Source organism: Gymnoscopelus braueri, assembly GCF_963280865.1.
Source record: "Gymnoscopelus braueri genome assembly, chromosome: 24".
Classification (NCBI taxonomy): Eukaryota; Metazoa; Chordata; class Actinopteri; order Myctophiformes; family Myctophidae; genus Gymnoscopelus; species Gymnoscopelus braueri.
Genome location: NC_137626.1, coordinates 37,214,658 through 37,222,404, shown reverse-complemented (window position 1 = coordinate 37,222,404; position 7,747 = coordinate 37,214,658). Strand labels below are relative to the sequence as shown.

The window sequence follows — 7,747 nt, the reverse complement described above, 5'->3', positions numbered from 1 at the left end:
CTGAGACTGGAAGAGTTTATGCTCCATCTGTGGTATCTCTCCTTAAGCGTGTGTGTGTGTGTGTGTGTGTGTGTGTGTGTGTGTGTGTGTGTGTGTGTGTGTGTGTGTGTGTGTGTGTGTGGGGGGGGGGGGGGGTGTGTGTGTGTATGTGTGTGTCACTCCATTTCTGTGTGTGCGCGTGCACGTGCGTGTGTGCATGAGTGTGCGTGTGTGTGTGTGTGCGTGCATGCGTGTGCGCGCACGTGCGTGTGTGTCACTCCACATGTGTGTGTGTGTGTGTGTGAGAGAGAGAGAGAGAGAGAGAGAGAGAGAGAGAGAGAGAGAGAGAGAGAGAGAGAGAGAGAGAGAGAGAGAGAGAGAGAGAGAGAGAGAGAGAGACACACACACAAAATTATGGAGTGACACACATGCACGCGCGCACGCACGCAAGCATGCACGCACACACACACACACACACACACACACACACACACACACACACACACACACACACACACACACACACACACACACACACACACGCGCGCACACACACTGGGGCGGAGCCACGCTTTGCTGACTGTAATGCGATAGCTCGGGGTCCACTCCTGCTGTAAAGCGCTATCACACACACTCCAGAGAGAGAGAGAGAGAGAGGGAGGGAGACACACACACACGCATGCTGCTGCCGTCTCGGAGCCCGCTGTCACACACACTCTCACACACACACTCATGATAGACGGGGTGACGGTATAGCCTCGATCGCGGCGGAATGAACGAAGCAAAGAAGAGCAAAGCAACGATCTTGATATTTTTTTAATTTTATTTTAGCGATGTGTGTGTGATGTTGGCTGGACCTGAGCTCTACCACACGCCCTGGTAAGGGAGGAGAGAGAGAGAGAGAGAGAGAGAGAGAGAGAGAGAGAGAGAGAGAGAGAGAGAGAGAGAGAGACCCCTGTATGTGAGCGCAAGGAGAGCGCACACAAGAACGCACAGAGCCCCCAAGAAGAGAGGAGAGACGATCAGAACGTACAGAGACCCTCAAGAAGAGAGGAGAGACGATCAGAACGCAAGGAGAGCCGATCAGAACGCACAGAGACCCCCAAAAGAGGAGAGGAGAGACGATCAGAACGCACATAGACCCCCAATAAGAGGAGAGGAGAGCCGATCTCTCTTCTTAATGCGTCCAACAACACGGAGAGACCACCAAGTCAAAGACCCCCTGACACTTTGTTTGCTGATCCGCTGATCTCCTGCTTTACTGGACCTTCTTACCTCTCTTTAACGAAGATGAGAGTTTTTGATCTCGTTCTCAAGTAGAACAAGCGGACATCTCTCAATGCACGTTGCCTGGGATGGAAGAGTGCGTTTTGATTTGGACATGATTTGGGGATTAATTGAAGTGATTTTAGATCCGAGATTTGGGAAGATTTGAGAACATTCTGATACTTTTTTTTTTAATTTTTTGATTGTGTATTCCATCAAAAACATGATTTCGGAGTCATTTAAGTGGTTTTAGATGCAAGATTCGGGAAGATTTGAGAACACTTTTGATCATTATTTTCTGGATTATAATTGACTCATAATTTTTTGTGTGTGTTGGTGCCAATTTTGGCCCAAAAACAGAAGGGTGTGGATTTCCCCCTTTATTTTTATTTTTTTTAAGGATTTGAGGAGCGGGTGGATTTGATATATAGGAGGAAAAAACGCTATAAAAACTTCCAGATCTTCCGTTGAGGTTGTACATGATCCCCAAGATGGATTTTCTGTCATCTCCGGTTGGATTTGTACTGGTATTACTATGTCTGACATCCACAGGCAACGGAGAAGAGGGTGAGTGTTTTGATTTAAAGCGCTCCTTTCTGATCTTTAGCGCACGCATGGTCCCGGCTTTTTCGCCCCAAATTAGCCGATCTACAAGCTCACAACAAGTCGATGCCTTGTGAGTGAGCTTGTGGATCTGCTATTGTTTGTGAATGTCCCCCCCTAGAATAGGGTCAGGGATGATGGGATCGAGGTTTCACGTGTTTACGCAAAAACGTCAAAAAATGGAAAACTAGGTAAAAAAGCAAAAAAAGGGAATACTTTTTTTTAAAACACTTTTTTCCCTAATCAAAATATTTAATACAAAATATATTGAAACAAATGTAAAACTAATACATTTCCCTACAATGTTAAATTCATATTGGTTTAATCTTTACTCACATTATCATAATATAGACCACATCATCAGTCGTAAGCACATTTTCCCCACCTTGCAGTTATTCTTCTCGCCTTTTGAAAGAGAAAAAATTATGTTTTTTTAAAAGCTGGTCAGCCTGTCATCTGGTTCAAATCAACTCTTGTTTCTCCAACACATGTGGACTGGGCATCGAATAGCCATTGTCTGATAACCCGCACCATGTGTTGTTGGGGATATTTCTCTTTCCTCCTCAATGTCCATTCTTTTTTTTTGCACTGATGGGAAAGTGAGAGAAACCAGCCTCTCACAGCTAGGGGGGTTAAAGTGATATAGGTTTCTGCCATGGTCTAGTAGGCTAAATATGATTCTCTGCAGCTCCGCTGAGGATAAGAATTATGGAGAGCGATGCTTTCTCACACATGCCATTTTTAGCAGTGATTCCCACCCTCTCTAATTCCACATACCCTCCAATTTGACATGCATTAGACCTACACCACAGATACCCATTTGATACGATTGTTTATGTCTGGGCATAGAACATTTTAATGGTTTATAGACATAATTTGGTCCACAAAGGGGTCTGTCATTTGATCCGGAATTCCTTTACTGTCTATGTAATGTAGGTATAGAGATGACTGCCTATGTAATGTAGGTATTAGAGATCTATCTATCTATCTATCTATCTATCTATCTATCTATCTATCTATCTATCTATCTATCTATCTGTCTGTCTGTCTGTCTGTCTGTCTGTCTGTCTGTCTGTCTGTCTGTCTCTACTAATAGGTATAGAGATAACAGCGAAACTCTGATCAAAACAGACATTTGTGTACACCCTCTCGTTGCATTCACTTGTACGTGAATTGTACGTGAAGATTAACAATCAATCATTTATCTGGGGGGCCCCCCTCCCCTGGAACCCCCTCAAGGACCCCTGCGGCCGGGGGATGAGGTGGGGGGGTTTACTTTGAGAACCACGGTTCTAATAGCCGAGCCTTCGCACAATGCAGTTGTCATACTGGTCGTACGCGTGCAGCATAGAAAACAAACTCAGAAAAGCACTTTGGCTGCTCATGAAAAATTGAGTGAACTATATATCTTGACTCGGGTTCATTGTGATTACCGTCAACTCGTCGAACTGCGAAATGACTTAATCATATGCATGAGGCTCCTCTAAATGTAAACATTATATTTACCCCATTCAGTCTTTTGCCCGTGGTTCTTTTTTTAGTTTCCTTGACAGGGGGATTGCATTATTTATCAGGGGGGGGGGGGAAATAAACAGCAACGATCCCCTCACACACACACACACACACACCAACACCCGTGCCAGCGATGATTAAATGCCATTTTCGCGCTGGCGGATGAAAATAAGAATTAGGCGCGAGGCGAGGCTTGTGTACGCAAGCCCTGTTATTTGAGAAAATCCAGGACGGGCTCGGGTCCCAGAGGACGATTGCGCCGGAGCTACGGCGGGCTGTCATTGTAGGCTTTGGGCTAAACGGGCCTGTAATCATCACCGTTATAATCACTATATTCATCAACCGCAAACAGCTCTCCTTCTCCCCCCCCCTCTCTCTCTCTGTATCTCAGTGCTGGTGCTTCACTGTCAAATCCTCAGTGTAACTCTGAGAGTGTACAAACGGAACCTAATGGACCCTTTGGGTCCATTTGGTTCCGTTTGTACACTCTCAGAGTTTGCATGACACTCAGGATTCCCATGGTTGGTCGCGGGGTCCCGCGCGTCACCCCCGAGACCGCCCCAAATGCGATGATGACACCCACACACACACTTACACGCGCGCGCTACATGACTCAATCTTATCTCACTCCCTCCCTGTCAAGGGCCACCGTCTCCCATTCCAAGCCATACCCTCCCCAACTGCGTTCTGCCCTTATGCCGTGCGAAAACCTAGGGTGCCGTCTTTCACACTGGATCTCCCTCTCTCTCTCTTTCTCTCTCTCTCTCTCTGTCTCTCTCTCGACTCCCACACAGGCGCGTTGTAGGCTACTGATCCCGATCCTATACGCCACCCCCGAAAAGACAAGACAATCTTAAAGCCCCCCCCCCCGTTCTCACAAGCTGTTCCCTGTTGTTTAGGCTACTTGTTTTAAATAGGACACTTAGTCCTCCAGTGTGTGTGCGTGTGTGCCCGCGCGCAGCAGCGCGCGTGTGTGTGTGTGTGTGTGTGTGTGTGTGTGTGTGTGTGTGTGTGTGTGCTGCCTGGCTCGCTGTGTACTGGTTGATCAGAGACAGATGTGGGCCTCTTGGCAGCACAGGCAGGCAGGCAATTCCATCCCCCGACTCTCTCTCTCTCTCCCTCCCTCTCTCTCTCATGTCTTTTTCTCTACCCGTTACCTCTCTCTCCGCCTGCCAAGACACCGCATGTCCCCCCCCCCTCCCACAAGACATTACACATTTACCCGTCCGCAGCGCTGCCAACGGGGAGAGAGAGAGAGAGATGGCAGAGAGCGGAGAACCAAAAGAAGAGGCACACAGGAGAGACCGAGCAATAGGAGAGGAACGAAAGAAAGAGAGAGAGAGAGAGAGAGAGAGAGAGAGAGAGAGAGAGAGAGAGAGAGAGAGAGAGAGAGAGAGAGAGAGAGAGAGAGAGAGAGAAAGAAAACAGGATAAGGAGCATCACGCAATTGAAGAGATACAGAGAGAGAGAGAGAGAGAGAGAGAGAGAGAGAGAGAGAGAGAGAGAGAGAGAGAGAGAGAAAACAGGATAAGGAGCATCACGGAATTGAAGAGATACAGAGAGAGAGAAAGAGAGAGACAGATGAGAGGAAAAAAAATCAGGCTGGTGGCTGCAACAAAAAAAAAAACGCCACTACCCAAAGAGCAGATAACAGCGCAGCGCGACACCCACCCTGCGGTCGAGGGGAAACGGCGAGGAAGACCGCGATGATGATGACAGACAGCGAGAGAGAGAGAGAGAGAGAGAGAGAGAGAGAGAGAGAGAGAAGAAGAAGAAGCAGAGAGAGAGAGTAGGAGGGAGGAAGTAAGGACGGAAGGAAAGGGGGGGCAGCGCGAGAGAGGGAAAAAAGGGCAACATCAAAGCGCACAGGGGTCAGGAAAGGAGGCGGACAAGGCAGAAAAGCTCATTACGGGGCTACAAAGTGACACTAATGCCCGGGGTGGGACCACCTCCGCTCGGAGGATGGTGGGGGGGTGAAATCGCTAGCTAGACCTCTGGCGCGGGGTGTGTGGGGGTGGGGGCTCTCAGTTGCGGCTGTTTAGTGATTTGGATGCAGGGGCGTGTAGTACCTGAGGGACTGGTGCCACAGAGTAGACAGAACCCCACCCCCCCCGAACGGGAAATACATCTCCTGCCACTTGATTTGATTTGGTTCATTTTTTGGGGGGGGTAATTGTCTCTCCCAGGGGGTCTTGGTTTCAATGGTCTGATATATACCCACCTTTAGGCAGCGGTGGAAAAAGTACTCAAATGTTTTACTTAAGTAAAAGTATCAATACTGCAATGTAGAAATTACTTTGTTACAAGTAAAAGTCCGGAATTCAAAATGTACCTGAGTGAAAGTATAAAGGCATTGGCATCAAAATGTACTTAAAGTACCAAAAGTAAAAGTAATTTTTTTCTTGAAAATAGCAGATCTACAAGCTCACAACAAGCTACACAACAACAAGCTCACAACGCGTCGCATCGCGTTGTGCTTGAGCTTTGTAGATCGGCTATTTTCAAATAGCCTAGGTATAAAATAGGTACTTAAGTACAGTACTTGAGTAAATGTACTTAGTTACTTTACGCCACTGTACCCACCTTTAGGACTCGGCTCCGGAGTGGCGATGTTCCGTCCCTTGCTCCACGCAGGCTTTCTTGCCTTTGTGTGGTCGAATCTAGAACGCAGAAAGGACCGTGTGGATCTAGAATGTGGCTCTAGAGCGTGAATATACGTATAGACGGCCGTGACATAGATCCACCTAAGAACTGACATCTTTCCTTCATAGTGTGATCGATTAACCTAACTCCGAAAGTGTGCGAAATGCAACCAAATTGGTCCATTTGGTTCCATTTAGTACACTTTCGAGGATAGAAATACATTAAGTTAGCGCCGTATTCACTGCATTTGTTTGCTGCATATGTACAGACAAACAAAATTATGAGAGAGAGAAAAAAGAACCTTTCAAAGGAGAAGCTTACATCACACGGTTTGTGAAAAGCTTACGTAACGCAGTTACAGGCCAGTTCCCGTAACGCAATGCAACGATATACACATTACATTTTTTAGTACAAAAAGGGAATTATTCACGTTCGGGAATGACGCCCCCCCCCCCCCCCCCCCTTTTTAACACATTAAGACCGGGAACGCGTCCGTGTCAAGGTTTCTTTGGGCTATTCAAAAATAGCAGATCTACAAGCTCGTAGCGCGGCACCTAGTGCCACGCTGCGAGCTTGTAGATCTGTCATTTTAGAAAAATCATGAAAAAAAATTGCAAATCTTTTAATTTTTTAAAGCGAACATTTGTAACTACATTTTTTGCTTCTAGGGGGTCCCTGGAACACAATATTTTACAAATGTTTGAGGAAAATATATATTCAAAGATTTGCACACATTTTCACGACTTTCTTTTCGAAAATAGCAGATCTACAGGCTCATAGCGCGGCACTCGGTGCCGCCTTATGAGCTTGTATATCTGATATTTTAGCCCAAAGAAATCTAAAAATGACACAGATTCTTTCTCGGTCTAAATGGGTTAAAACGCATAGCATATGTGATCTGTAAGTCTCAATCACGCTCTTCCAGTCGCATATACTGTAATCACAACAGTTTGACTCGTGTGACATGGGCATTAATTACTCATTACCACCGGCATTCATATTCCAGGCCATTAAGCGGCTTCATTTGCATGTTTATTGAGAGGGAGGCGGAATGCATTATGGCTCCTATAGTGTCGTCTTTTTTTTCCCCCAGGAAGATATCTTGCGGTTTAATCACTCGCCTTTTCTTTTTCTCCACCTGGCTGAATGGAGTCTTTCTCTTTACCCTCCCTCTCTCTCTTTCTTCTCTTTCTCATTCTCTCTCCCTCTCTCTCTACCTTGCTCTCTTAACCCCGCGCGATTCATTCCATTTTTTTAATCTGCCCCCACAGACTCCAAAGCAGGTATCAGCCGAGGGAAACAAGGTCACCTATTATCATTCATAGCCAGAGACAAAGCTGAGCTGAACGGGGGCCGCTCGCATTGCAAGAGAGCCGAGTCAGGTGCCGGCAGTCAACCCCCGGCCGTACGTTTAAAAAGAAAGAAAGAAAAAAGGGCCCCTTGGAAAGACGGCGGTGCGCCTGGGGTGAAATTAAAAACAAGACCCCCATAAATAAAGCTGGGGCTGGGCTACTTCGCTTCACTGCAGTAGAGGTGCATGGGGGCAGGGGGGTAGGGGCGTGGGGTTTCTCACTCACTCTGGGAGGGGCTGCGGACGGGGGTCGAAGAGGCCGGGTTGTCTTAAATGCGTGGGTGTTTTTTGGACAGACGCAATGATTCAAAGTGGGATTTCTTTACACCAAATTTGGCTTCTGTAATGCAAGCCACTTCAACTGAACGGTTGCGTTGAGCAGTGGAAGGCGAC

At 47.0% G+C, this 7,747-nt stretch overlaps 1 pseudogene across 1 annotated transcript in view; it reads left to right on the top strand.

Annotated features, from left to right (window-relative positions):
• Positions 1-649: 649 nt before the first annotated feature.
• LOC308080614 (neuropilin-2-like) overlaps positions 650-7,747 on the top strand; it is a 112,024-nt pseudogene continuing 104,926 nt past the window's right edge. The window contains exon 1 of the transcript XR_013935054.1: positions 650-1,812. The product of XR_013935054.1 is annotated as a neuropilin-2-like (transcript). The remainder of the gene's footprint in view (positions 1,813-7,747) is intronic.